The sequence below is a fragment of the Gorilla gorilla genome, chromosome 5 (assembly GCF_029281585.2).
Source record: "Gorilla gorilla gorilla isolate KB3781 chromosome 5, NHGRI_mGorGor1-v2.1_pri, whole genome shotgun sequence".
NCBI classification, from domain to species: domain Eukaryota; kingdom Metazoa; phylum Chordata; class Mammalia; order Primates; family Hominidae; genus Gorilla; species Gorilla gorilla.
In genome coordinates, this window is record NC_073229.2 from 122118858 (window position 1) to 122145252 (window position 26395).

General features: G+C 36.5%; 1 long non-coding RNA gene across 2 annotated transcripts in view; it reads left to right on the forward strand.

Moving 5' to 3' along the window:
- LOC129534551 (uncharacterized) overlaps positions 1 to 26395 on the forward strand; it is a 964006-nt gene that overhangs the window by 518764 nt on the left and 418847 nt on the right. The window contains exons 8-9 of one of the 2 annotated variants that reach the window (XR_010134327.1): positions 15066 to 15126; positions 18190 to 18334. This is a non-coding gene — a long non-coding RNA (uncharacterized lncRNA). The remainder of the gene's footprint in view (positions 1 to 15065; positions 15127 to 18189; positions 18335 to 26395) is intronic. The other variant, XR_010134328.1, reaches the window with a different exon arrangement.

Here is a 26395-nt window from a genome sequence, read left to right on the forward strand (position 1 = left end):
ATAGATGTCAAGTAATAGGTTGGTGCAAAAGTAAATGCATTTTTTGCCATTATTTTTAATGACAAAATCCACATTTACTTTTGCACCTACCTAAATATATCTAGTTTCTTGATGGTGCTGTTGAAGTCAACCATGTTCTTACTGATTTTCTGCCTGCTAGATCTGTCCATTTCTGGTAGTGTTAAAACTCCAGCTATGATAGTAGATTCATCTATTTCTCCTTGCTTGTCTATTAGTTTTTGCGTCATATTTTGACACTCTGTTGTTAGGGTCATACACATTAAAGATTGGTATATCTTTTTGAGGAATTGACCCCTTTACTATTATGTGTTGTCCCTGTTTATCACTGATAACCTTCCTTGTTATGATGTCTGCTCTGTCTTAAATACATAAATTTCAGACAGAGCAGACATCATAACAAGCTAATCCCGCTTTCTTTTGATTAATGTTAGCATGGTATATTTTTCTCCATCTATTAACTTTTAACCTGTATGTGTCTTTATATTTAAAGGGTTTTTGTTGTTGTTGTTGTTTTGTTTTGTTTTTGTAGAAAACATACAGTTGGGTCTGTTTTTTTTTTTGTATACAATCTGACAATCTCTGTTGACTAGTGTGTTTACACCATTGACTGATTTTTAAGTGATTATGATGTAATTTAATTAATATCTATAATGTTTGTTACTATTTTGTATTCATTGGCCTAGTTCTTTGCTCCAATTTTTCACTCACTCTTTTTCTGCCTTTTGTGGTTTTATTTAAACATTTTATATGATTCAATTTTTCTCCCCTTTTTTTAGCATATTATTTGTACCTCTTTTTAAACTTCTAGTGGATTTCCTAGAGTTTGAAATATAAATTTACCACTAAGGAAAGCTTATGTTCAAATAGCAGTAGACCACTACAAGGGTCATGCAAATACCTTCTAATAACAAAATAATACCACTTTCTTCTTCCTATCTTATATGTCATTGCTGTCTCATTTCATTTATACATAAGTATATGTGTGTGTGTGTGTGTACACATACTCATAATCATACATAATCAAATACATTGATACTACTTTGAACAAACTCTTATCTATTAGATCAATTAAGAATAAGAAGGCCAGGTGTGGTGGCTCATGGCTGTAATCCCAGCATTTTGGGAGACTGATGCAGGAGGATCCCTTGAGCCCAGGAGTTTGGGACCATTCCTGGCAACATAGAGAGACCCCATCTCTACAAAAAATTTAAAAATTAATCAGGCACGGTGGTCTGACTACTTGGTCCCAACTACTTGGGAGGCTGAGATGGGAGGATTACTTGGTCCGAGGAGGTCGAGGCTCCAATGAGCTTTGATTATACCACTGCATTCCAGCCTGAACGACAGAGCAAGGCCCTGTCTCAAAAAAAAAAAAAAAAAGAAAAGAAAAAGAAGTAAAAATACAAAATTTTTTATTTTACCTTCACTTGTTCCTTCTCTGATGCTCTATGTTTCTTTATGTTGATTTGAGTTTTTGAGCTATATCATTTCCCTTCTCTCTGAAGCATTTCTTTTAGCATTTCTTACAAGGTATGTCTACTGCCAACACAGTCCCTCAATTTCTGTTTGTCTCAGAATCTTTATTTCTTCCTGACCTTTGAAGGATCATTTTGCAGGGTAAAGATTTCTACATTGGTGGTTTCCTTCTCCCAATGCTTTCAATATCCCATTCCACTCTCTTCTTGCTTGCATGTTTCTGAGAAGTTGGATGTTATTCTTATCTTTTCTATAGGTAAAGTATATGTTTCCTGCATCTTTCAAGGTTTTTTTTCTTCATCTTTTATTATCTGAAGTTTGCTTATGATATTCCTGGCATTTATCCTGCTTGGTGTTAGCTTCCTGGATCTGAGGTTTGCTGTCTGACATTAATTGGGGGACAACTCTCAGTCACCATTTCCTCAAATGTTGTTCATGTTGCTTTCTCTTTCTTCTTCTTTTGGTGTTCCTGTTATACATATTTACACGTTTTGTAGCTGCCCCATGGTTCTGAAATACTATTTTCTGGATTTTCTTCTCACTCTTTTTGTTCTTTGCTTTTTAGTTTTGGACATTTTTATTGAAATATTCTCAAGTTCAGAGATTCTTTTCTCAGCCATAGCCTTTCTACTAATAAGCCCATCAAAGGCATTCATCATTTCTATTACAGTGCTTTTAATCTCCAGCATTTCTTTTCCCCCATTCTTTCACAGAAGTTCCATTTTTCTGATTACATTGCACATCTGTTCTTGCATGCTGTCTTCTTTATCCAGAAGCCCTTAACATATTGATGATAGTACCTTTAAATTTCCAGTTTGATATTCCAACATCTCTGCCATATCTAAGTGAGGTTCCGATACTTGCTCTGTCTCTTCAAGCTTTGTTTATTGCCTTTTGACATGCCTTGTAATTTTTTCTCAATAGCTAGACATGATGTATTGGGTAAAAGAAACTTCAGTACATAGGCATTTAGTAGTGTGGTAAGGTGTGGGAGGGGAAGTGTTCTATAGCTCTTTGGTTAGAGCTCAGTTTTTGTATTAACTTTTTAAATTATTATTATACTTTAAGTTCTAGGGTACATGTGCACAATGTGCAGGTTTGTTGCATAGGTGTACATGTGCCTTGTTGGTTTGCTGCACCCATCAACTCATCCTTTACATACCTAAAGAACTCAGTTTTTTAGTGTGTCTGGACTATGAACTGCACAAGTGCTTCTCAGCCTTAAATGGGATATGATGACTACAGTGGGCTAGAGTTGGATATTTCTCTTCCCTGGATTGATTGAGCTCTGAGAAAAACTCAGTAGTTTAGGCTCTGGTAAAATAGTTTCTTCTAAGGTCAGGATTTATTAAGAAAATAATGCTGTGGTATATTTCAAAAGGGTTGCTTTTCTCCTACCCCTGCCAGAAGCAACAGGGGATTTTTGTCCAATATTGACCATGGAAACCTGGTCCAACTCCTGGAGGTAAAACTCACAAAACTGTGGGGACTCCTCTGTGACTAGATCCTCCAGAGTCATTAACTCTCAAGCTTGTTCACACTAAGCCTCAAGTAATTCATCAATTATAGTTTAGGTTTTTCTATCCTGACACTGGCTCCTGGGGAGTTTCCTGCTTGTAGTCTTCTGCTTAGATATGTTATGAATCTCTGTATTCACCTATCTGTCTATCCAATTTTGGGGGCAGTGATTTGCCCTGTACCCTTACTTCTCTGATAGATACAAGAGCTATTGATTTTTCAGTTTGTTAAGTTCAGTTGTCAGTTTGTTGGGCTTTTTACTTGTTGTTAGGACTAAGTAACAACTTCCAAGCTCCTAACTTGCCGAACCAGAAATCAAAATCCCCAGGTAATTTATAATCTAGTTTTGTTGCCTCTAAAAATGGAATTAAAATTGAAGAGTATTTTTGAATTGTTAAATATAAACAATAATGTTCCTCTTTCATCCTGCAAATCCCTGAATAGTCCTTCTTAAAGCATATCGCCCTGTTTCATATGCTGGTTTCTTTTTGGAATTCTTTCGACTCTCTCCCTCAAAAGCTTATTTGAGATCAATGAGGCAGTTTGTTGATGATGACTAGCAGGAAGTTTGAATAGGTATACTGATAAAATTCTCACTCTTTCTTTGGAGTAAATTCTGTGTGTGTGTGTGTGTGTCCGGGTGGGGTGGGAATCCCTCTTGTATGAAATTTTCTACTCGCAGGATAACACTTTTTGTCGTTCTTTTATAATTTGCTGAAATATGTACTATTGGTTAATTCCACTTTCTAAATTTATACTTATTTTAGGTTATTTAAATATTTTCAATAGATCACTTTCTAGTTTAATGCCCTTTAATCCATTGAGGTGTATACACTGCCTAAAGATTTTGACAGAGGATTCTTTCGAGTGCTGATTCACCAGTCAGAAATTTCCATGGCTGGAGGCACTCCTGCCCTGCCTTTGCTCAGCTCTGGGCTTGCGGCTGTACTTGCTCTGCCCACTTGGCCAGCAGGCTGTGCTCGGCTTGTGCTACTGGCTGGATCTCAGGCCCGCGGAGGACACCCAGGCGCGCTGGCTACTGTGGCTGATTGGGCAGCTTCAGGCTCTGGCATAGGAGCTGGCTACATGCAAGGCTGCAGCTGGACCAGAATATACAGGTCTCAGTGAAGAGGGGACCCAAAGTGGGTAGCCCTACCCAAAGCTGGGTAATCCCAACCTGTGACCATCTGAGGTTTTTATGGGCTCTGAATGGAGGAGTGCATGCCTGTTGGTCCATGGGCCTGGAAAAAGCACCACTCAATTGGCTAAAAGGCATTGAGGAAGTTCTCACTCCAGTCGGGGACTACCTGAAACCTGTAGCTTGGTTTTCAGGCTTTAATTTGTCGGGTCTGGGGACCCACCCCTGTCTGCCTAGGAATTTGTCTGCCTCCTGCCGCTATCAATTTGTTCAATGAATGATACTCAGAAAATGAAAGATGTATATTTGGATAGCATCTTGTTTGGGACATGCTTTCTCCTTAAACCATTCTTCTGAGAGATTCTGCAGCCTAATGGTCAAAGAGCACATTTTCAGGAAGCAGACCTTTATTAACTGTTTTACAACTCAGTTTCCTCAACTCTAACATCAGCTGTGATGACTGGTATTTATAAAGAAATCCCTTTGGATCATGATATGAAATCATGTTTGTAAAGTGTTTGAAACAGTGTATGACATGCAATGAGCACTTAATGGATGCTAATTATCATTGACAGCAATAATATGGTAATACTGTAGTTGGTAAGAAATCACTGGTAAAACACTGAATTGTCCTGTGTCTTGGGCCTAGAAAGATTAAACTCTTAGGTATTGATTTATTCAACAAATATTATGCATGAGACACTGTATTTCATGTTGGGGTATAAATAACTGAGGGATATAATTTGATTGTTTTAAAAGAGACATGTAAAATATACTCCAGGAGCATTGAGCAGGGATTAATTAATTCTGTATAGAAGAGTCACAGATGACTTCACAGAGGGGAAAGACACTGGAATTTTGTCTCTAGAGATATGCAGAGGTTGGCTAGGGAAAGAACGAGAAGATAAAAAGAGACATTCCTGGCAGAAGGCACAATGTGAGCAAGAGATTAAGGCATGAAAGTACCTGATGTATTAAGGAAGTAATGGATATATAGCTTTTCCTAACTGGATGGCAGAGTATACAGGAGGAATGGGAAGCAATGAGTCTGAAAAGTCAGTTGAAGATGTTAAAAGAACTCTTAATGTCTTGCCAAAGAGTTTATGCTTATGCTGAATACATTAGTGAGCTAATTCAGAGTCCCATGTGTATCATTCTGCTGCTGTCATTCATTAACTTATTTGTTCATTCAACAGATGTTTATTAAATAGTTACTAAATGCTAGTCCCATTCTAGGCACTGGGAATAGAGCAGTAAGTAAAAGATAAAATGCCTTGTCCTCATAAACCTTACATTTTAGTTGCAGACAATAAGCAAATATATAATTATAGATGATAATACATGCTAATATGAAAAATAAATTGGGAACAGAGATAGGGAATGTTGAAAGGAAAGCTGCAGTTTCAGATATGATGGCCAAGGAGGGCATTGGTTAAAAGGTAACATGTGAGCCAAATTTGAAAGAGGAAGGAATATCGTGGCTATTTGGTAGGAATGTCAAGTACAAAACCCCAAGACAGGAGTGTGCTTGCTATAGTCGAAGAAAAGCAAGGCAGCCAGTATGGCTGGGGCAGAGTAAGCAATGGGAGGAAGATATAAAAAGTAAAGCAGAAGGAGGAGTGGGGTTGGAAATAAAGATCATAATGGACTTTGTGTATTTGATTTCAGTCTGACAAATAATTTCATGATCTGACTTCTATTTAAAAGGTCACTCTGACTGTAGAGAGTAAGTGGTTTGTAGGAGAGGTAAAGGTCCAGAATGAGGCAGGATGGTTTGGACACTGCTGAAAACATCAGGCAAGAAGCGACAATTGCTTGAAGCAGAATAGTAGTGGTAGAAGAAGTGGCAAGAGGAAATGTTCTAGAAGGAGTTCAGAGTATGAGCCAATGGAATATCCTGATGGGTTCTCTTAAGTGTGAGGTATTTGTTAGAGAAATTATGAATGTTGGCTATCAGGTTTTCAGCCCCTTTGATGTTGCTTCTTCTGCCCTTGCTACTGTCTTTCCTGCAGGACTCTGGACTTCAGCTTATTTTAAGTTTCTACCACCAGCCTCTTCTAGTCCTGTTCACTCAAGATTACTTCATGGAAGGACATGAGCTTCCTGGCTCCCCTCTATTCACAGCCTTAAACTTGAGTGTTTGACTGCTAATCAGTATTTGGAAACACGCTATGTATAATATAAATCAAAACAGATAAGTTATAAAGTTTACGCATCCCAGTAATACTCGGTAAATTATACTTCATTTCCTCTGAGAAAGTAAATGAAGACTTATTAGGACTTCTGTACTTTTTTCCCTTGAAATAGTGTCCTCCTGTTTCTACTGGTGAAAGTCATATAACCTATCTCAAGAAGATAGGTTTTTCCCTCCTGATGGGATGCAATTCTGACAGAATAACAGTTTCAGTTCTATTTACTAAGGGGCATATTCATTTCTGTGGACCTCAACTGGGTAACTAACACACAAGGGCAAGTCCAAGTTTTATGGCTTCTGAAGCTTATACAATTTTGAGAGGACCCTTTAAGGAAACGACTTCACAGATTACACAAACAAGATTATTAGAGCTCCTTTCAGAACTTTGGAAGATATCTGTCACAAGTGAGGACCTAAAGCTTGCATTTCAATAGCCACACACTTTTACCTCAGGGCCCTTGCACTGCTATTCTTACCAGATATCCACATGTTATTCTTTCCTCCTTCAAGTTTGGTTTATATGTCGCCTTTTAACCAATGCCTTCTTTGGCTATTATATCAAAAATTGCTGCTTTCCCTTCAAAGTTAACTGTCTCTGGTGATAGCCTTTCACTTATTCCCCACTTCGCCCAGTAATAACCTTGTCTGGGCACTTCTTCAGAATATCTGCAAGCTTTAGGGCAGGAGAGTACTCTGATCTGATCTGATTGATGATTTGGAAAGAAAACTGACATGTAGTGTGAGGCTGTTTTGGGACCAGAGGCTGTGCAACAGGGTGATTCTTTAGAATTGCTTCCCTATCATTCTCCCATTTTAAACAAGCATCCCTTAACATGGAATTTCTTGTGAAGCGTCATCTTTCCACGCAAGGAAAACTATTTTTAGTTACTCTCTTCAAATGAAAAATTGATATACTCTTTTCAATTTAGGCATGTTTTCTAATGCTTAAGGTTTCCAGTCTTTACACTTATTAAATGGACATATATGTAGTAAATATCCATGAATCAAACCACTATATGAGAAATTATATTTTATTTTTAGTGGAATCTTTATCTCTCTTTCACCTCCTGCCTTGTCCTTCCCTTCTCCTCCCTCCCTCCCTTCCTCACTCCCTCCCTCCCTCCCTTCCTTCCTTCCTTCTGCCTTGCTGTTTTGTAGCAAACAGTTACGGATTCTACAACACAGGAAAACATATAGGAGCAAATTAGTAGCTCTAAAAACCAAGTAAGGTCTTGCCTCCTATGAAACAATGACTCTTGAGGGTGTGTGAACTTTTGTGGTTTCCATCAAGAAATGATGCTGAGACTCTTCATCTGTATGCACCACTGAAAAATATTTTTACTATTGATTTTCCTCCAGCATTGATCTACCACCCGATGCCATCAATAATGAGGTTTGTCAGCTGATATCTTAGGCTGTCTGTATTTTTTTTTTTTTCTGGTGGAAGAGGAGCTATTAGTAAAGCAGGAAGAAAGGTTGATAACTTGAACTTGGGAATTTGCAACCAACCCATCAACTTCACTGAGTCACTACTCCCAGCCCTTCTTCCTCTCCCATTTTATTTCTCTTATCACTTTATTACTTGATAGGAAGTCTTCCATCGGATTGGACTCCTGAGTATTGTTATTTTTCAGTTTGGTATGCAATGGAATGCAAATTAAATGAGACAATTATCTGTGGCAAAGTGTTTTCTTGGTGCTGGAAGAATGCTTTTTCTTTTGCTTCTGTTAAAAATCTGAAGGCATCTAAAAAGCTGATTCAACTAAATACTTCGTGAGAAACCAATTCTGTAAACTATGCCACTTCCATTTATTGAAGTTAGCCCATGTTTGGGCCTAAAGGGAGAATTTTCTGAAACACATGTCTATTTCACTGTGGCAGAATGCTTCCTTTTACAAAGCAATAATATGGGGAAAAAGTGGAAAGTAGATAGTCAGCATTCCCCTATCCCTTGTAAAATGAAATGAAAATGCAGAAAATGCAGAAAATGCAGACCCTTCTGTCAAGGTCCTGATCTTGGATAAAATTATATACCAAAATTTGGCAAAGCATGTTTTGGGAGATACATATTCATTATTATGCATGAACTTAACTAAGTATTGATTATTCTAAGTGGTACAGATGGAAACAGCCATTTCTCTGGATTCAGGATACTGAATTATGAGAGGTGAGGGGAAAAATTCTCACTGACAGGTCAAGATAAAATTATTTAAGAAACAAGATAGGAAAGCACATAATATTATGTATGATATATCTGATTGTTTTTGCCTCCATACATTTTTAAATATTTCTAATCATAATAGATGACTTTTATTAAAAACATAGGTTAGACATAAAGAATTTCTACTATTTTACCCTTTTATTAGAAATGAATATAGCCACCTATTTAAATTAATTATATGTATTAATATCAAAGGATTTTTCAACACGTTCATCCTATTTTTCAATGAGTTATAAATGTAGCAACTGAACATTTGTTTGAACTTTGTGTGTCTATAAAACACAAGTAATTTTATATGTAGTATACATTTGCAGTACCCTGTGTGAAAGATAAGCCCTGGAGTTGGCCAGCACATAAACTGGACAGTTACATCCTGACGTTCTGATATACTTGGAAGCAGGATTGGTGAGTCATAGGATACACAAATATTTCATTACAGACTGGTAGATTGCTCTATAAATCAGCATTTGCTCTCCTACTAGCACTTATCCTACTCTCTAGTTTTTGCCAGCATTCAATGTTATCTTTCTGGTTCTTGCCATTCGTGTAAGCCTGCGCTATGTGGTCCTCTCTTATCTGAAGTTACTCATGCAAGAGCCTAACCACCTTTTATCTCCTGCAGTATTTCTCACAGTTTTCTCATTGGGTTCCAGATGTACCACCTTTCCTGTACCTCCTGAGATATCTACTGGGTTGGGTTTAGAGAACGAAAACTGAGCTAATGAGCTGATGCCAGATCACGAATGTTTTGAAAACATGCACTGTCCTGAGTATGTGTGTGTGTGTGTGTGTGTCTGTGTGTATATCTTAATTTTATTCTAGCTGTGTTTTCACCTCCGCTTCAGTTCTATTTCAGTTTGAGTCACCTGTTCTAAGTGTTCTGAATATATTCCCCCTTTTGCTGGGCCCCCTTAGATGTGTTCTTTCTTTTATCTAGGTATTGGGCCTCAGGTTCAACTTCTGGGATGCAAGAAGCAACAGCAATCCCATAAGTGTGAGAGGCCCAGGAGCCAAGTGGTTTACTAAGTAGTCATCTCTTCTCAAGAAAACAGGCAAGAGCTTCTGTACTCACTACATCTGGAAAGACTATGAGTCTCCCAGCCTCAACTGCAGCAAATATTTTGTTTACCTGGCCAACACTCTTCAGCTTAGGGGGGCCAGTTTGATCAGCTAGCTGGTCCTTGCAGGGATGCTTATGGAGGGTACCATACCCAGTCTCTCACGGTTCACAGAATGCCTAAGGCCAAACAGCAGTCAGGAAGAAAGAACATTTAAGACAGAAAGAAGATGCAATAGAGCCAAATGCTGCAAGAGTTGCTTAAAAAAGCAATTGGAAAACTGAAAGAAAAAAATCCTTGCATTTTGGATGTAATTTATGGCTTTTTCCCATAGTGATGTCATAAAATTTCAGAGAAAAAGCAAGGAATGAGAGTAAGGATATAGAAACTACTACTGTAATATGGACTCTTTTTAATGGAATTTCTGATAAAAATGATATGCAGGTATAAAAAAGTCAGATAAGTAGATGTAGACACAAGGTCAGGGGTCAAGGGATGTTTTAAATTTCGTTAATGGGCAATCTTGAATGTGTTTCAGTAGAGTATGAGGCAGGATCATCAGCTAAGAGAAATGGAAGTTCGCAATGGTGCAAGGGCAGTGATGTGCTGAAGCTTACAGGAGCTAATCGCTGAGTTTTCAAGAATTTTGAGAGCTAGTTGTTAAACTTGGCTGTTATTAAAATGTAAATTTCATAAATTTATAGTTAAATTATATTAAAGTAAAGGTAATCAATACTCAAGAGTCATGGTTTCCTAATTATTTTACTACCTTTCACTGTTAATTATACTCTTGAGATTATTTATATCTATTATGTCTGAGAACAGATACCAGGTTGTATTTGGTGGAAAGGCCATATGAAGGTATGCTACTTACCACACATTTCTTCCCCACTCTGCATCCAGTGATGTCACGTTAGTAGTTTGGAATCAGCCATGGTTGGAAGCATTTACAGTTTGAAAATCAGTAAATGCTACAAATTTCGGTGTTTTTGTTTGTGTTGTTTTCAAAGGGCTGTTGATTGAACATTTACTAGCACACCACTAGGTAAAGCTTTTGAGGGTGATGGTGAATATTTTGAGTGGCCACTCAGGAATAGGAGATCACTGTTCTAACAGTTGGCCACTGACTGATAATGGAAGGTCAATGCCACTTGGACCAGGCTGAAGTTAGTAAATACGATTGTCAAAGTAATGTATCGCACAGGCAAGCCAGGTGTGAAAATAGCAAAAGTTTTGGGTTGATTGAATCCTCTGTGTGCAGAGTCTGGGGTGGAAGAATAGAAGTAATTGAACTGTAACACCTTGAAGTCTCAGCCAGTTATACAGAGTAGTGAGTTCAAGAGGAAGCTAATGTATTGGGAGAAAGGGATGGTAGTCTGGAACTAGAAACTTTAATGAGGTGAAGCCCAGATGTAGCTGAAATGATCCAGAGGAAGAGTGAATATGACGCAGAATTGTAATCAGAGTGGGATTTTGGAATTTGAGATTTCAGATAGAGCCATTGCCAGACCCTGAGTGTGATGGTGATTATGAGTTTGCTCAAGTTTACCATAAGGGTAGATATGGTGGGATAAGAAGTTGTCAAGGGTCTTAAATTTGGATTGTTGGAAGAGTTGATCAAATGAGCCGAAGATACCAAGGATGATGGCAGGAGTTGGGGTAGTAAACTGAGGACAATGTAGGAGTTGGAGTGGAGAGCTTCACTGAGCTGGATCTATTCCCTCTGGAGGTTTTTTGTGTCTAAGAATATTTTTCAGCAAGAATGTCTTGTGTGGCATTACATAAGTAGGGCTATTTTATCAGCCACTATCACTCATAGGCAATAGCTGCTCTGGGTATAGACAGTGTATTGGAATTTTACTGTAAAAATATTTTTAATGTTTTACAAAGTATAATTTGCTTAACACTCTCTATAATTTCTGATAAAACTGATATACTGTTGTGTTTATGGGTTGAGGACAGTGGCAGGATATCTTGCTTAAAGCATTATTTACTTTTTCTAACTCACTGGTTCCCTACTGCTTCAGGCCACTGCAGAGATTTTTTTCTTTTTCTCTTTTGCATGTTCATAAACAACTAAGGCAATACCTTATTTATTTTTCTCTGTTGAATTATTAAGTGTTTTCAAGTTGTTGGTACTGCAGCATATTTTCCAGAGTTTATTTTAGTATTTATTATTGCTCACTTCTTTTACTATTCCCTCTAGATGCCATTTCCCTCTTCCACCTTTAGTAAGGGCATCATATTGGACTCTGTAAAGCATTAGTTCTCAATTTTGCCTTTCATTTTTGCAACAAAGAGCATATATAAAAATCATTTTGTCCTTTAGTATTGCATCTGCTTATAGCAGTTTAAGCCGTTATTTTTCTTCCAAGGTTTTGAAAGTAGGCACTTAGCTCATATTTCTTAATGATGTGCTCTTCAAAATGTGGGTGACATCATTGAACACATGTAATTGTAATAATACATTTCCAAAACCTTGCTGTCTGAATCTCTTGCTTGGTGCTACTCAGGGGAGATCAAAATTCAGCTGATAACAACAGGTTATTCTCCTTCTACATTTTTTCATTCATTATCAGTATAGCCATGGTTTTAACAGGAGTCAATGGCTTACCACACAGGATTGATCTGGAACCCTTTGATAGGTCAGTGGATGGATCAGGGACATCTATTCTTCAAATCTCATTAACAAAGAGTGTTTCTTACGTTGGACTATGCAAAGATGGAGGAGAAAGGCATCCTTGAGGGAATGTGTGAGGTGTGTATGTGTGTGTGTGTGAATGTATGTATGAATTAGCAAGACAATCATTTACACACACACAAACACACAAAAACTCAGTGTCTCCAATCAAATTCCATTTTATTCTCTACCTGAAGATAAACATTTAAAATCGGTTGTTTAATCTCATATTTTTATGCAGGTTAGTTTAGTCTTTTATCACTGGTATCTGAAAATGGTGGGGATTTTGATAAGCCGTAAGGGGAAGAAGAAAGTAGTAATTTTAAAGTCCAGGCCAAGTCTGGCTGAGTACTTTGTGAAACTTGGGTATCAATAACTAAAGTACTTGGGGGGTGGAGAATGTTCTTCCATAATTATGGGAGGTTGTTTATATAGTGAAAGGAATCAGATTTGGTGTCCCACAGTCATGATTTTCAACTTTGTTCTGTGGCCTTTGGGAGCAATTTAACATTTCTGAATCTCAGATAGGATCCATAATTTGAGGATAATATCATATTAACTGTTTTGGATATGATTATATGAGACAGTTTATTTAAAAATCTGACACTGTACCTAGTATAGAGTAAGTCTTCAACAAATATGGGTTCCCGTGTCTCTAACCCTAGATCATTTATTTTACAATCATCTATCAAGGTGCTAAAAAGTTACAGTATCTATATATGCAATTTCTAAAATTTGAATTTGGTTTTCAATATACTACCTAACTAAAAAGTCTTGAAACTTGAAATAAGTGGTTATTATTTATATTTCAGATTTCTTAAAAGCACATGTGAGATTTAAGAAATGCCCACGTAGAAAACAATAAACTATTAGTGGAAAAGGAAATTTACATAAATATCAGTCTTCTAATATTCTAGGGGTAATCACCATCATAGCTGAATCGGTAATGCATTTCTATATGAAGGATTTGCTGCTTTATTCTTACCTCTAGGAAAAATATTCTGTTATCTCCACCAGATGATTAAACTATAGGTTTTTATTTTTTGAATCTTAGATTTTTGAAGTTATAAAGTGTTTTACAGCCTTGAGATTACCACTTTTAAACTTAATAACTTTAAAACCTGAAACTATTATTGATCACACTAAATATCTTACTTTCTACTCTTGCATTGTTGTCTGCTAAATTAAAATCTTAATGGGGCATAATAAAATATTTCTTCCTCTTATTTCAAAGACCTGCTAAGATATCATGTCCTGTTGGTCAGTGTATTTAATGTTACTATGCATGATTTATTATACATGTTATATTTTCTCTTATGGCTTTTCTTTCCATTAAGTAATAATTTGATATTAAAAATTGTTATCAAAGTTTATATATAAATGGTGACACTAAGACTTTTTGAGAAATAGGGAAAATGAGTTTATTAACTTTTCAGTTAAAGTAAATCTTAATGAAAACTTTTGTGTTTCATGTTATTTTTATTCAAAAAATAAAAATGAATCACATTTTATAGGAAAATTGACTGTGTTCTCTATATAACTGGCCATTAGAAACTAGACCTATTTGTTTTCATTTAAATGTCTTGCACTGATAATTACAAAATAACATAAATTCTTTGTGTTTTTTTGTTTGTTTGTTTTTGAGACGGAGTCTTGGAGTCTCGCTCTGTCGCCCAGGCTGGAGTGCAGTGGTGCGATCTCGGCTCACTGCAAGCTCCACCTATCGGGTTCACGCCATTCTCCTGCCTCAGCCTCCCCAGTAGCTGGGACTACAGGCGCCCGCCACCACGCCCGGCTAATTTTTTGTATTTTTAGTAGAGACGGGGTTTCACTGTGTTAGCCAGGATGGTCTCAATCTCCTGACCTCGTGATCCACCCGCCTCAGCCTCCCAAAGTGCTGGGATTACAGGCGTGAGCCACCGCACCAGGCCAATTCTTTGTGGTTTTATTTAAAGTATACAGTATATATTCCTGCACTGTTAGGATTACCTGTGTTTTAAATGGGGATGTGGGCCAGGCGCGATGGCTCAAACCTATAATCCCAGCACTTTGGGAGGCCAAGGCGGGCGGATCACCTGAGGTTAGGAGTTTGACACCAGCCTGCCCAACATGGTGAAACCCTGTTTCTACTAAAGATACAAAAATTAGTCGGGCGTAGTGGCGAGCGCCAGTAATCCTAGTTACTCCGGAGGCTGAGGCATGATAATCGCGAAGAGGTTGCAGTAAACGACAGTAAACCGAGATTGCGCCACTGCACTCCAGCCTGGGCAGCAGCGAGTGAGATTCCGTCTACAAAAAAAAAAAAAAAAAAAAAAAAAAAAAAAAAAAGATGTGTTCACAAATGCTAATTTTTAAATAGAAAAAAAAAATTGCTGATTTTCCCCAAATAAAAACAACAATAAAAAACAACTGGCTAAAATTACTTTTAAAAATGTGAAGGAATCACATTATACCTTTGCTTAAATGTTATTAGTTTATGTTTGTGGTGTTTTAGGAAGTCTATGCTTCTTTAACAGAAAACAGTCTTTTACAAAAGTATCTAATCCTATTCTAGTGTTAGTTGCTAGGAGAACATTTGATGCAAATTAATCAGTAAACATCTAGCAGCCAGCTACCTGAGGAGAAGGGAAGTGGGAGAGACTTAGAAGCTGGCCAGCAGGGAAACTGCTGATGGGAAAATGACTGTCAAGGGTTTTTTATACATACCAGCGGCATCACACTGGGATTCAATTTTTTTTTTTTCTCTATCATTCCTGTAGGTAAGGAGGAGAAAAGAAAGAAGGAAAAATTGGAAAGATAAATGGGGTCTTTCCAGTGAAGGTGAGCTTGATTTTTGTCTGTTGAACTTTGGCAAGACAGCAAGGGTTGGATTAATTAATGACTAATAACAAGTAAAAATTAGTGAGAATGGAGCAGGGTACCTAATACTACCTAGATATTTGTATTTAAATTTTGTTATGCATCATATATCCTATTTGAAAATAATGTTTTCATAATCAACCAAAACAACAAAACAGTTTAGGTATAAGCAACAGTCTTCCTTGCCCTAAAATGTCATCTAGGAGTAGATTCTAGGATGTTGTAGGAAGACTTAAGGATACATTCCTGGCCATTTTAAAATTAAAATTATGCTTCAAATGTCAATAAAATGAGAATATAATTGCTTTTGTAAATTTTAGTGGAATTTTGGGGTACTCAAAAAAGGATTTAGGTCATTGGTCTCACATCTATGGAAGCAAAGTGTCAGTCCTGGTAGAGCCTGAGAAGTTTGCAGAACAGGAAACAGTTACATTGGTTTGCTGGACCTGGGGTCTTCCTTAATTCCTAATTTAAGTCCTTTCAAACAGTTTTCTTTTTTTTTTTAACTAGTGCGGAAAATTAAAAGGTGGAATTCAGTTTATAGAATATTACTTTGTAATGAATTTAGGAGGACACAAATACTTTATGTTTAGACATAAATACAGTTGTTTCTTCAGATCTGTGTGCAATGTGTCCATGGATTCAACCAACCCTGAATCAAAAATATTTGGGAAAAAAAAAAGAATAACTGCATCTGTACTGAACATATACAGACTTTTTTCTTGTTATTATTCCTTAAACAATACAGCATTACTATTTACATAGCATTTATATTACATTAGGTGTCATAAGTAATCTAGAGATGATTCAAAGGAACATAAAGATCTGCATAGGTTACATGCAAATCTGATACCATTTTAGATAAAGGACTTGAGTATCCGAGGATTTTTGTATCCACAAGGGTTTCTGGAACCAATCTCCCACAAATACCGATAGATGACAATGTCTATGAAAATACATAAACACAGAAATATCCTACAAATTACAAGAGAAATAAAAGAATAAAAATGGTTTTTAATTGTACAAAAACCCATTTAAATGTTTTTTAAAAAGAGGACAAAATTTGGTGTGGTTAGGGAGTTTATTATTTTTGTGTTGAAAATAAATGTTTTTAACTTTAATAAGGAAGTTAGGTTTATTTATATAGCTTATCTTTTAAGTGAGTTTACTTACACATATTTCAGTTACAAAATGTATTTCAATTTTAATTCAAAGTGAAAAGTAATGAGTTCTCTTAAGAATTCTGCCATACGTGATGTTTGATCTAAGTCCTAAGATATTGACTAAAGATTACAGATTACTTATTTTCTTTATTTTTGTATAAAATGGTAATTTCTTCAATAAGTTTAATTTTATGCTGCATTTAAAAATTAACTGGCAATAACTTATGTAAAATATAGTCTCATTTCCTTTCAGTATTTTTTAAGTAAGGCTCAGGAGGAATAAATAAATCTACTAATATGTAGACCACAGAACTATATAACCAATATGGGTGCTAGGGGCTAAGAAGCTCAAAGTGAGATATTAGGCCCCTGACCTCAAGGAGATTACCATTTGGCTTTACAGTTAAAATTAAAACAAACACATGAAACAGTTAGTGAAAATGTTACCTTTTTGGTACAGAGCATGCTTTAGAGGAGTTTGGAAACAAGAGTGTTTGGAAGCTTCTATAGAAACCACTCTATTGAGGGGAGGAACTGAATGGTTGCTGAAAAATGAGGAGACATTGTAAACAGCTGTGTTGCCTTAAAGTTATAATATGTTTTATAATTCAGTATTAAGGAAGCAACTGATACCAACTAATTTGCCTTTGGATGTTGCAAATGATATTCAGCTTATCCATTTCACCATGATATGTTAACACAGAAAATATTCACACATAGATAGCTCTACATAAGAAAAATTAACTAGATAATGATTCTATATGGTTAATAATAATATAATTATTATATATTAAAATATATTAATTTTATATGTAGCAAGGTCTAGAGTTGTGAAAATGCTATCTGTAAAGACACAGTTTGTAATAAAAGATAATTTAATTAAGGGGTTTTAAAATCACCCTCTATTAAGTTGCTGTTTACCTAAATTGATTATTTTCTTCAAAATAAACAATGCTATATTGTTTTCAGACAGCTGTATGAAAAGTTACAGAGAATGGAAAAAGCATAACATCTAAGCAAAAAATAAAACAGAAATATTGAACTAAATTATTCAATATCAATATATTAATTTCCTGAATATACAATGGATCTGCACATACAATACAAGTGGACTATTGCTTTTACCTCTTCTTTTTCTAAGGAAAATGTAGACCACTTTGGTGCACTAAATTGTCTTATATTTAATCATATGGCCCATATTGAGTAGTTATAATTTGGCTATAATAATAAATTATTATATAAAAATTGCCCATTTAAATGTTTATAATAACCATATAAAGCTCATCTTTACTTTAGTGCAGACTTCTCTCCCATATGCTGGTTTACCTCATAGGCATTGACAAATCTTTTTAAACCTGAACTCCCCTGTGAGAGCTTTTTAAACCTGAACACACTGTGAGACCACAGTGTGTCTCACAGTGGTCAGTAAGATCACATTTTATCCAGGTTTTCAAGACAGACTCTGGGGCGTCAGGTTTAACTATCGTCTCCAAGGCATTTGATATCCAACTTCTACTGCATATATTCTTTGTGCTCTTCCTATCAAGACTGTGATGGTTAATTTTATGTGTCAACTTGATTGAGCCATGAGGCGGACTGACATTTGGTCAAACATTATTCTGAGTGTGTCTGTGAGAGTGTTTCTGGATGAGATTAACATCTGAGTTGGTAGACTGAGTAAAAGAGATTGTCCTCCCTAATGTGGGCAGGTCGATTCAATCAGCAGGAAACCTGAACAGAACAAAATAGCTCGCCCACCCTCAAGTAACTCGGAATTCCTCCTGCCTTTCTTAGCTGTGACATTGTTCTTTTACCTGCATTTAGACTTGAATGGAAGCATCCACTCATCCTGTGTTTTTAGCCTCCAGGCCTCCAGACTGGAACTTATACCACTGATTCTTCTGAATCTTAGGCCTTTGGACTTGGACTGGAACTAAACCATCAGCTCTTCTTGTTCTACCACTTGCAGACTGTATATCTTGGGATATGCCAGCCTCTGTAATCACGTGAGCCAATTCCTTTTAATAAATATCTTTATATATGCATCCTATTGGTTCTATTTCTCTGGATAAATCTAATACAAAATCTTTGGCAATTCTGGATTTTGTAATAATCTCTTAATTGCTCTCTAGTTTTATGCCCTTCCCATGCATCCTCTACACAACTGTAACGGTTATATCTCTTGAATGCAAAACTCTTTAGGTCTTTCCCTTGCTTAAAATTCCTCCTTGGCACCTCATCCATTTTAGGATAAAACACAACTGCTAACTTATCAAACAAAGTACCTTAATGATTTAGACCAAACTTGTTGGCCCTAGGTTTTTCCTTCCTTCTAGCAAAACTGAAAAAGTTCTAGTTTCCTGAACCAAGCTTCCTTGAGCCCCCGTATATTTGCACTACTCACTTTACCTATAAGGTTATTTCTCCTATTCTCCCATTGTCCACTTGTCTAACCCCTATTCTTCCTTAACACTTGGTTTGTGTTTTATTTTGACCTAGAAGCCACCGTTTAGTTTCTTCTTCTTCCTTCTTTTAAATTTCCTCTTACAGTATGGTTGTAACAGTTGATTTTTCACATCTATATTTCAAACAAAATGATAAAATCCCTGAGGAGGGGAATAATATAAAATAATTTTACTAAGTGCTTAGCAGAGGGCATATAGTAGGTATTCACTAAAGCTCTGCTGAATACGTGAATAAATGAACCTTATTAATATCAATTAAATTTACTTTAAAAAAACATGGTTTCATATTTAAAACATTAAAAGTTTATTTCAGAAATTTATTTAATTATGAATTATTAACTTCTATTTTTAATATTCTTTATCCTGCTAGATCAACCCTACTCTGTGCCTCCAGAGGCTGACATTTTTTAATTTAATTAAGAGGACCTCTTGCCCTCTGGACTGAGATGGATTTCAACCAATAGGTATAGACAAAAGATTAGAAAGTAGACGTTGAGGGAGGTTGGGGTTTTATTCCCATAGCACCTTCCCTGCCAAGCCATGGGCTGGCAGTAGACACAATCCTCTTTTAAGCTATCTGTTACTCCCTGGGTTCTAATACTTGCTTCCTCCCTTTGCCCATCAGTCCTGGTGTGGCAACAACTCCACACTATTATCCTGGGAAGACTTTCTTTCTTTCTTTCTTTCTTTTTTGAGATGGAGTTTCGCTCTTGTGCCCTGGCCGGAGTGCAATGGCACAGTCTCAGCTCACTGCAACCTCCGCCTCCTGGGTTCCAGTGATTCTTCTGCCTCAGCCTCCCAAGTAGCTGGGATTACAGGCAGCCGCCACCATGCCCGGCTAATTTTTTTTTTTTTTTTTTGTATTTTAGTGAAGACAGGGTTTCACCATGTTGGCCAGGCTGGTCTTGAATTACTGACCTCAGGTGATCCACCCTCCTCAGCCTCCCAAAGTGCTGGGATGACAGGCGTCAACCACCGTGCCCAGCCGACTTTACTTTCTATTGCTAGTTTCATTTAAGTGGTCCTCACTTTGGTAAAAATCACTTCTTAAGTTTTCTCAAGTACCCTGTTGGACAATGACACCAGCCTCTTGCCAAGACTATGACTAATGCAATAAAGAGTCTTCCCCCACAGTGTGACTTAATTTAATAATCCAACATGATACCCAGTAACTTTACCATTGAGGTCATATGTTGGGCTCATCAAACATATTAAATGTGTCAATAATTCTACAATAGGCCAAGCCGTATAATCGCAGGAAATCTAGTATCTTTTTAAGAGACTAAAAGCATCTTATAGCTTTAAAGTGCTTTTCATTTGAAAAGATGGGTTAAATTAATTATCTAATTTGATTATCTCACTTATAAATAGTTTACTGGACAAACAGTAGAAATGCTGAAAATATACAGTTTTAAAAAGCTCATTTCAATTTTGTTAAAAATTTTAAAAATAATTTAAATTAAAATGTGTTCTTACTACAAATAATCCAATGTTTTCATCAATGCTACTTAGGAATATAATATTACCCCAACTCAGTTGTCAGTAAAAATGACAATTACAGTGCTTGGTGCCTACATGATTCCCTGGTGGTACCTTAGGGAGCTGAGTGTCTCAAGGCAGCCAGTGCATCTTGTAGCACCACTGGATGTGCTCCACTCACACTCTTTTGCCCAATGTAAAACTAAATGTAAAACAGAAAAATGACATTCCCTTTAGTGTTAGAAGCAGTATGTATAAGCCTACATAGTGCAAAAAGTGTTTTCAGATGTGTTCTGTAGATACTGCATTTCAGTCTCTGCCACGTGGGAGTGCTTCTAGAGCTTTTCATTGTCTTTTCCAGAAGGAAAGCACTAAATGCCACCTTTTTTTCTGCACAGTTGTTATGCTTCTCAGTGTCTAATTCCCAGGAAACTGCAGAAACACCAACAGTATCTGTCCCATGATATAGTTTGGTGGGACAGAATTTATTCTGCCCTTTTGCCATTTTGATAACAGATATAAATATAATATATATGCAGGATTTTAAAAGGGTGTAGGAGATGGATACATTTTTATGATTTGACACTATTGACAATGAAGAAATTTTGTTTCTCGGAAATTCATGCAAACGACTGCAGTCTTGAAAGTTCTCAGATTCTAGAGGTCAAATTATCTTATACATTTTAGGTAAAAGGGCTGATTAGGTTGCCCCTGAGAGCTACTATTCCTGAAAGCAACATTTAGAAGGTTTAAAATTCAAGATGCTTCTTGCAGAAACAACTGAGTTTTCTGAGAGCTTCTTCAGCCTCATGTTATGCAGGTAGAGTGCACTTGAAGAATACCCCTGAACAGATTCTTTCATGGTGGTTTTTTTTTTTTTTTTAAATACAGTGCCTGTATATATCTGGTAGGATACTCAAAAGACACTCCTTTTAAGTATGTCATTTAAATTTGATAAAACTACACAAAGAGATTGGTCTCAGGACTGTATTGATGTACATAGCACTTTTGTTATATAACTAGTACTATGTCCATATTAAAGTAATAGAACAGAGATGGCAGAAACAGAAAGGGAATTTAATGCATAAGCTCTGTACCTTGTTAACTTCACGTATAAATTGAAACTCTGTAGTGTCCTGAAAAGTCTCAGATGCAAATTCAAGTTTAATAACTGAATTTTCCCCCAGGCTCTGTTAATTTCACAAGGAAAAATTGCAGAATACATTAGACAACTGTATACACACAGTGACAATTTTTACAAGTATATGAGCAATTCCGTTCTTATTGTAATTTAAACAACCTATTAATTAGCTAATGAAAGTATATTATTGACAATGGATTCTATCTCCTGTAATCAGACTCAAACTGGAAGTGTCTTAAGGGAGAGTGAGGCGTGGAGGAATAATTCAAAGAGTGTTTCAGGTTAGTAACAGTCAGAGGTGATTTTTAAGTGTTTACTTCACCTCCTTTTAACACATACACACAAAGTACTTATCAGAATGGTTACCCATCTAGTCAGACTGGCTGCCAGCAAGTCTCAGTACATTTGGCTCATTATTGGTTCTGCTATCAATGGGTATCTCTTCCTCAAAAGAAAAACTTAAATAAATAGCATTTAAATATTATCAGAAGATAGGAAGGGAAAAGTTTATTTTCACATCAAATCATGCACAGTTCCTGGATGCTGACATCTACTCTTTATTACATCAGACATCCATTGGTAAAGGTTTCATCCAATGGGTCTATTCATCATCGTCCTTTGGTGAAAGTGTTTCTGTAATCCTCATTGTAGGCTGCTCTTAACACACCTTTCATCGCCCTCTATATTTGGCCCATCGATTGCCTAGTCTAGTACCATGCCATAGTCTATAAAACTCTTTAGAAATGATTTTTTTGACAAAGAGAGGTATGGGAATTTCACTCCAAATGTGGTTGGGTAATACAGTGCAAGGTCCTATAGCAATAAAAAGTCAGTTGGTTTCAGATTGTCTTACAGAATCTAACCCAGAGTAAGTGATTAGTTTGTTGAATGGAGGCATCATCTGTGGAAAACCAGAGTGTGCTAGACAGCCTTTGATTCTTTTCTAAGAGAAACTCACTATTTAAGATGTTTTCTTTAAGACTTCGTTGACTAGACTAGAAACACGTATGCCTCACTACTCAGGGCAAATTCTTTCTAGCCTAAGTGTCTTGCCACCTCTCCTTAGAAGTGGGTGGATTGCTCTTTCCAAATCTTTGCTTTTGATATAAGAAGCAATGGAGATAAGAAATCAAAAATAAACATTAGAAATATACCTAAATGTAAAACAAAAACTAAATACCCAAATAAGAGATAAAAGCTCCCTCAGCTATGAGATATGACTCTATTTTCTGGAGCTTAGAAGAGAACTAGTTTCATTTAGCATTTCAATATGTTTATTCACTTTTAAAAATTATGTCATCCTTGCAGAGAATTTGTGTGATGATGTCTGTTTTAACATCATGCAACCGATAGTTCACAGTTCACAGAATTTCTAGAATAGAGATCAGTAATTTTTGTCTGTAAAGAGCCAGGTAGAATATCTTTTGAGCATTGTGGGACAGAGAGTATTTGTGGCAACTATTGAGTATTGCCTTTGTAGTCTAAGAGTAGCCAATATGAAAAAGAATGACAATATGCAAAAGAATGGGTGTAGCTGTGTTCCAATAAACTATACTTTATAAACACAGACTGTAGGCCAGATTTATTTTGGACGTCATTGTTTGCAGACCCAGAATCTAGAATGTGACATGAAGTCTGGCCTTAGAGACAGAATTCACTATCCTTTGCCTGCTAAATTTCAGCCAGAAATAATGCTCCCTTTCTGGAATTCACTTCTCAAATGAATATATAAACAAAATTTAGTGATACAAAGTGATGTTGTTTTCTTACATTCCAACCTGACAGCTCCCATGGATGGAAGGGGGAAAGGGAAATTTATTATTGTTTTAATATTTAGCTTCTTCATAATATTATATAAGAAACACATTTATGGTATAAAGTGGTGTGGTTAACTAGGAAGACAAGCATGTAATTGTCATACTGAAATGCACAGAAGTAGCTAGATATTTTTTATTTAGTAGTTACACCCATTAAGTAGATCAGTGGTGTAGGACAGATGCAGCATTGGATAGATCCCACTCCAGTAGAATAAAAGGGATTTTTTAAACTGTACATTACACAGTGTCACATTATATGAAGTTATTGCTACATCAGGTGACACAGAAGAAACTGATATTACATGACCTGATGCAAATTCAAATGGAAAATTTGGAGCATACAAATGGATTAAACACCCTTGAAAATCAGGTAGAGTACAATTCCAGAGGATTTCAGGTCATTCAGAAATGCTATTACCTCCCAGCTAAGAAATGTCGACTGTTTTGTTAGTGATCACACTGAAGCATGAAATTGGGGAAGAAGACTGTTAATGGGTCAGTTAAGGTAAGAATTCCGAAATATTATTTTAAGGTGGAATGTTGTGACAAATATGTGGCAAAATGTAAAATTACCTCTCAGAAAAATCTGTGTTTATTTTCAGTCACTGTTTATAGTATGGAAAATGTATTTTGACTGGAAAATCCCACTTGAAAAGTTCTTACCCTAAAAAACTCACAGACCTTATCAGAGTAGGTCTATCACTGTCCTTACACACTACCACTTTCTTCTTGGAAAACAACTTATATACCATATAAAATGTATACTTTTTTTTCTAAAAATAGCATTTTATAGTGCTTTAGAAAGAGGTTTTCTTTTTCCTTTATATTATAAAACTACTTATGAACATATAATAGAGGGATGAGTTAACAAATGTGTTAAAGCTGGAGTTTGCAAACACAAGTTAGCCAATAAAGGTTTCTTATCTGGTAAACTCTACTGATGAAAAAGTCTTAACTGTAATAGATAGTTGCCAATCAGATGAATTAAACTTTAAAAAAATATAGGTTTTAAATACATAATGCCAGATTACTTAACTGAAACTTTCTTTAATTTCCTTTAAGAAAAGTATTGCTTGATTTTTCTCCTCTCTTCAGTTTTGTGTGTGTGTGCGTGTGTGTGTGTAAATCAAGGAATTATTATTCGATTTTTAAAATGAAGCCAATAATAATTGAAGATTTATTAGTTGGTGCATGTTATATTGATACGGGAATGCTGGCAAGGGAAGAGCATGGTTCCTTTAAATGATACGGAATGGGGGAAGGGAAGTACTGGAGAGAAAGGTGGGTCCCTGGCTAGGGCTCCACCCCCAGGGACCTAGGTGAGCACAGGCATTTCCTGCCCAAATGTATTTCCCAAGACCACCCGGACCTGCCACGCCCTCATCCGGGGCCTATAAAAACGCGAGACGCTGGTGTGCAGACACACAGGTGGCCATACCTCCAGAGAAGCACTTCAGCGGTGGAAGACTCAAGCGGCTGGTCCTCCAGAAGACCTCGAGAGGAGCATGTTGGCAGAAAAACACACCGACAGACATCTGCACGCTGGCAGGCCATTGATTGAGGGGACTAGGCGGAGTTTGGCCAGGGCAGTTGGAGGAGAGCCGGGGCCACCTAGCGGCCCAATTCCAGGGGAAAATCGTCTGCCTCTGGCTCCTCCATCAGCTGAGAGCTACTTCCACTCAATAAAACTTTGTACTCTTTCTCCAATCCCGCATGTGATCCGATTCTTCCGGTACACCAAGGCAAGAACCCGGGATACAGAAAGCCCTCTGTCCTTGCGACAAGGTAGAGGTTCTAATTGAGTGGACTTACACAAGACACCTATAGACGGCAAATTAAAAGAGCACCCTGTAACACACGCCCACTGGGGCTTCAGGAGCTGTAAACGTTCACCCCTAGACATGCCGTGGAGTCAAGAGCCCCACAGCCTGCCCATCTGTATGCTCCCCTAGAAGTTTGAGCAGCGGGGCACTGAAGAAGCAAGCCACACCCACATCGCACGCCCTGCGAGGGGGATGACGGAACCTTTCCCGTTTCAATATGACCATAGGTATTTAAATGGTTTTTAATAAAAGATATTTACTGTGGGAAATTAGAACCATCCAAATCTTTAAACGTAATGCATAGGAAATAGATGGTGAAAATATTGGTAGAAAGTTATAAAATCTTTACTACTAAAATTTAAATGATTTATTGTAAGAAATGCATTTAACAACAGATTATATGGCTGCTTTCTTCATTTACTACATTTGTAGCACTTATTACCTGTGCTTTGTGTTATCAATAGTAAGTGGCCATACTTTTCACTCTGAGGGCACAGAGTGTTTTTTCACCTTTTTAATCCTAACTACTGCCCATTCATCTAAACACCAAAGTCTCTTGGCCGGTGTCCTTTCAGACGTCATAGATGCAAAATAAATGTATTTTTGAATGAGTGAATGTAGTAAAGGAGGCATACCTGTGTATAATGCTCTCTCCAGAGATGATACCATGAAATTACTTTCTAAGGAGTACTTTTAGGTCTTTAATCATCAAATTCATTAACCTGCTAAGTAACACTACTCTAAAATAATGTAATCAGTGAGCCAGTCAGTTTAGCATACTTTAAATTTGTGCATAAAAACAATTATGGAATATCCCCATTTTTAATTCTTAATATACTTAAATAATTGGTTCTTTAGTTTTCACATTTATGTATTTCTCAGCTTGTTTAATACCGTATTTTTAAAATTTTTCTGTGCTATAATTCTTACATAAATTTCTTTTAAAGGAACATTATTAACAATTGCTACGACTTTGAAATGCATTGTTTTTGAAATGGGTATCTGTTATTCAAAATAATAGTTGAAATATAGAGAGCCTTTATATTTCAAAATATTAACCTTTCACTGAATTGATTAAAAGCATATAATATGACTTTGAAGTATTTTGAAAACCTTGCTGCAGAAAATCAATTGAATTATTTTTTTGTTTGGTAATGTAAAACAGTTGCTTCAGTTTTCAAATACCAAGATTATCCTATGCACTCTGCCAATGAATAGATTGAGTAGAAAACATAGGCTGTAGAGAGGAATCATTAATAAGAAAGAATCAAAAACAAAGGAAAGTAAGTGGGTTAATTACGGTAAATATGATTTAAGCATCTGTTTAGGCTATCAGGGAATA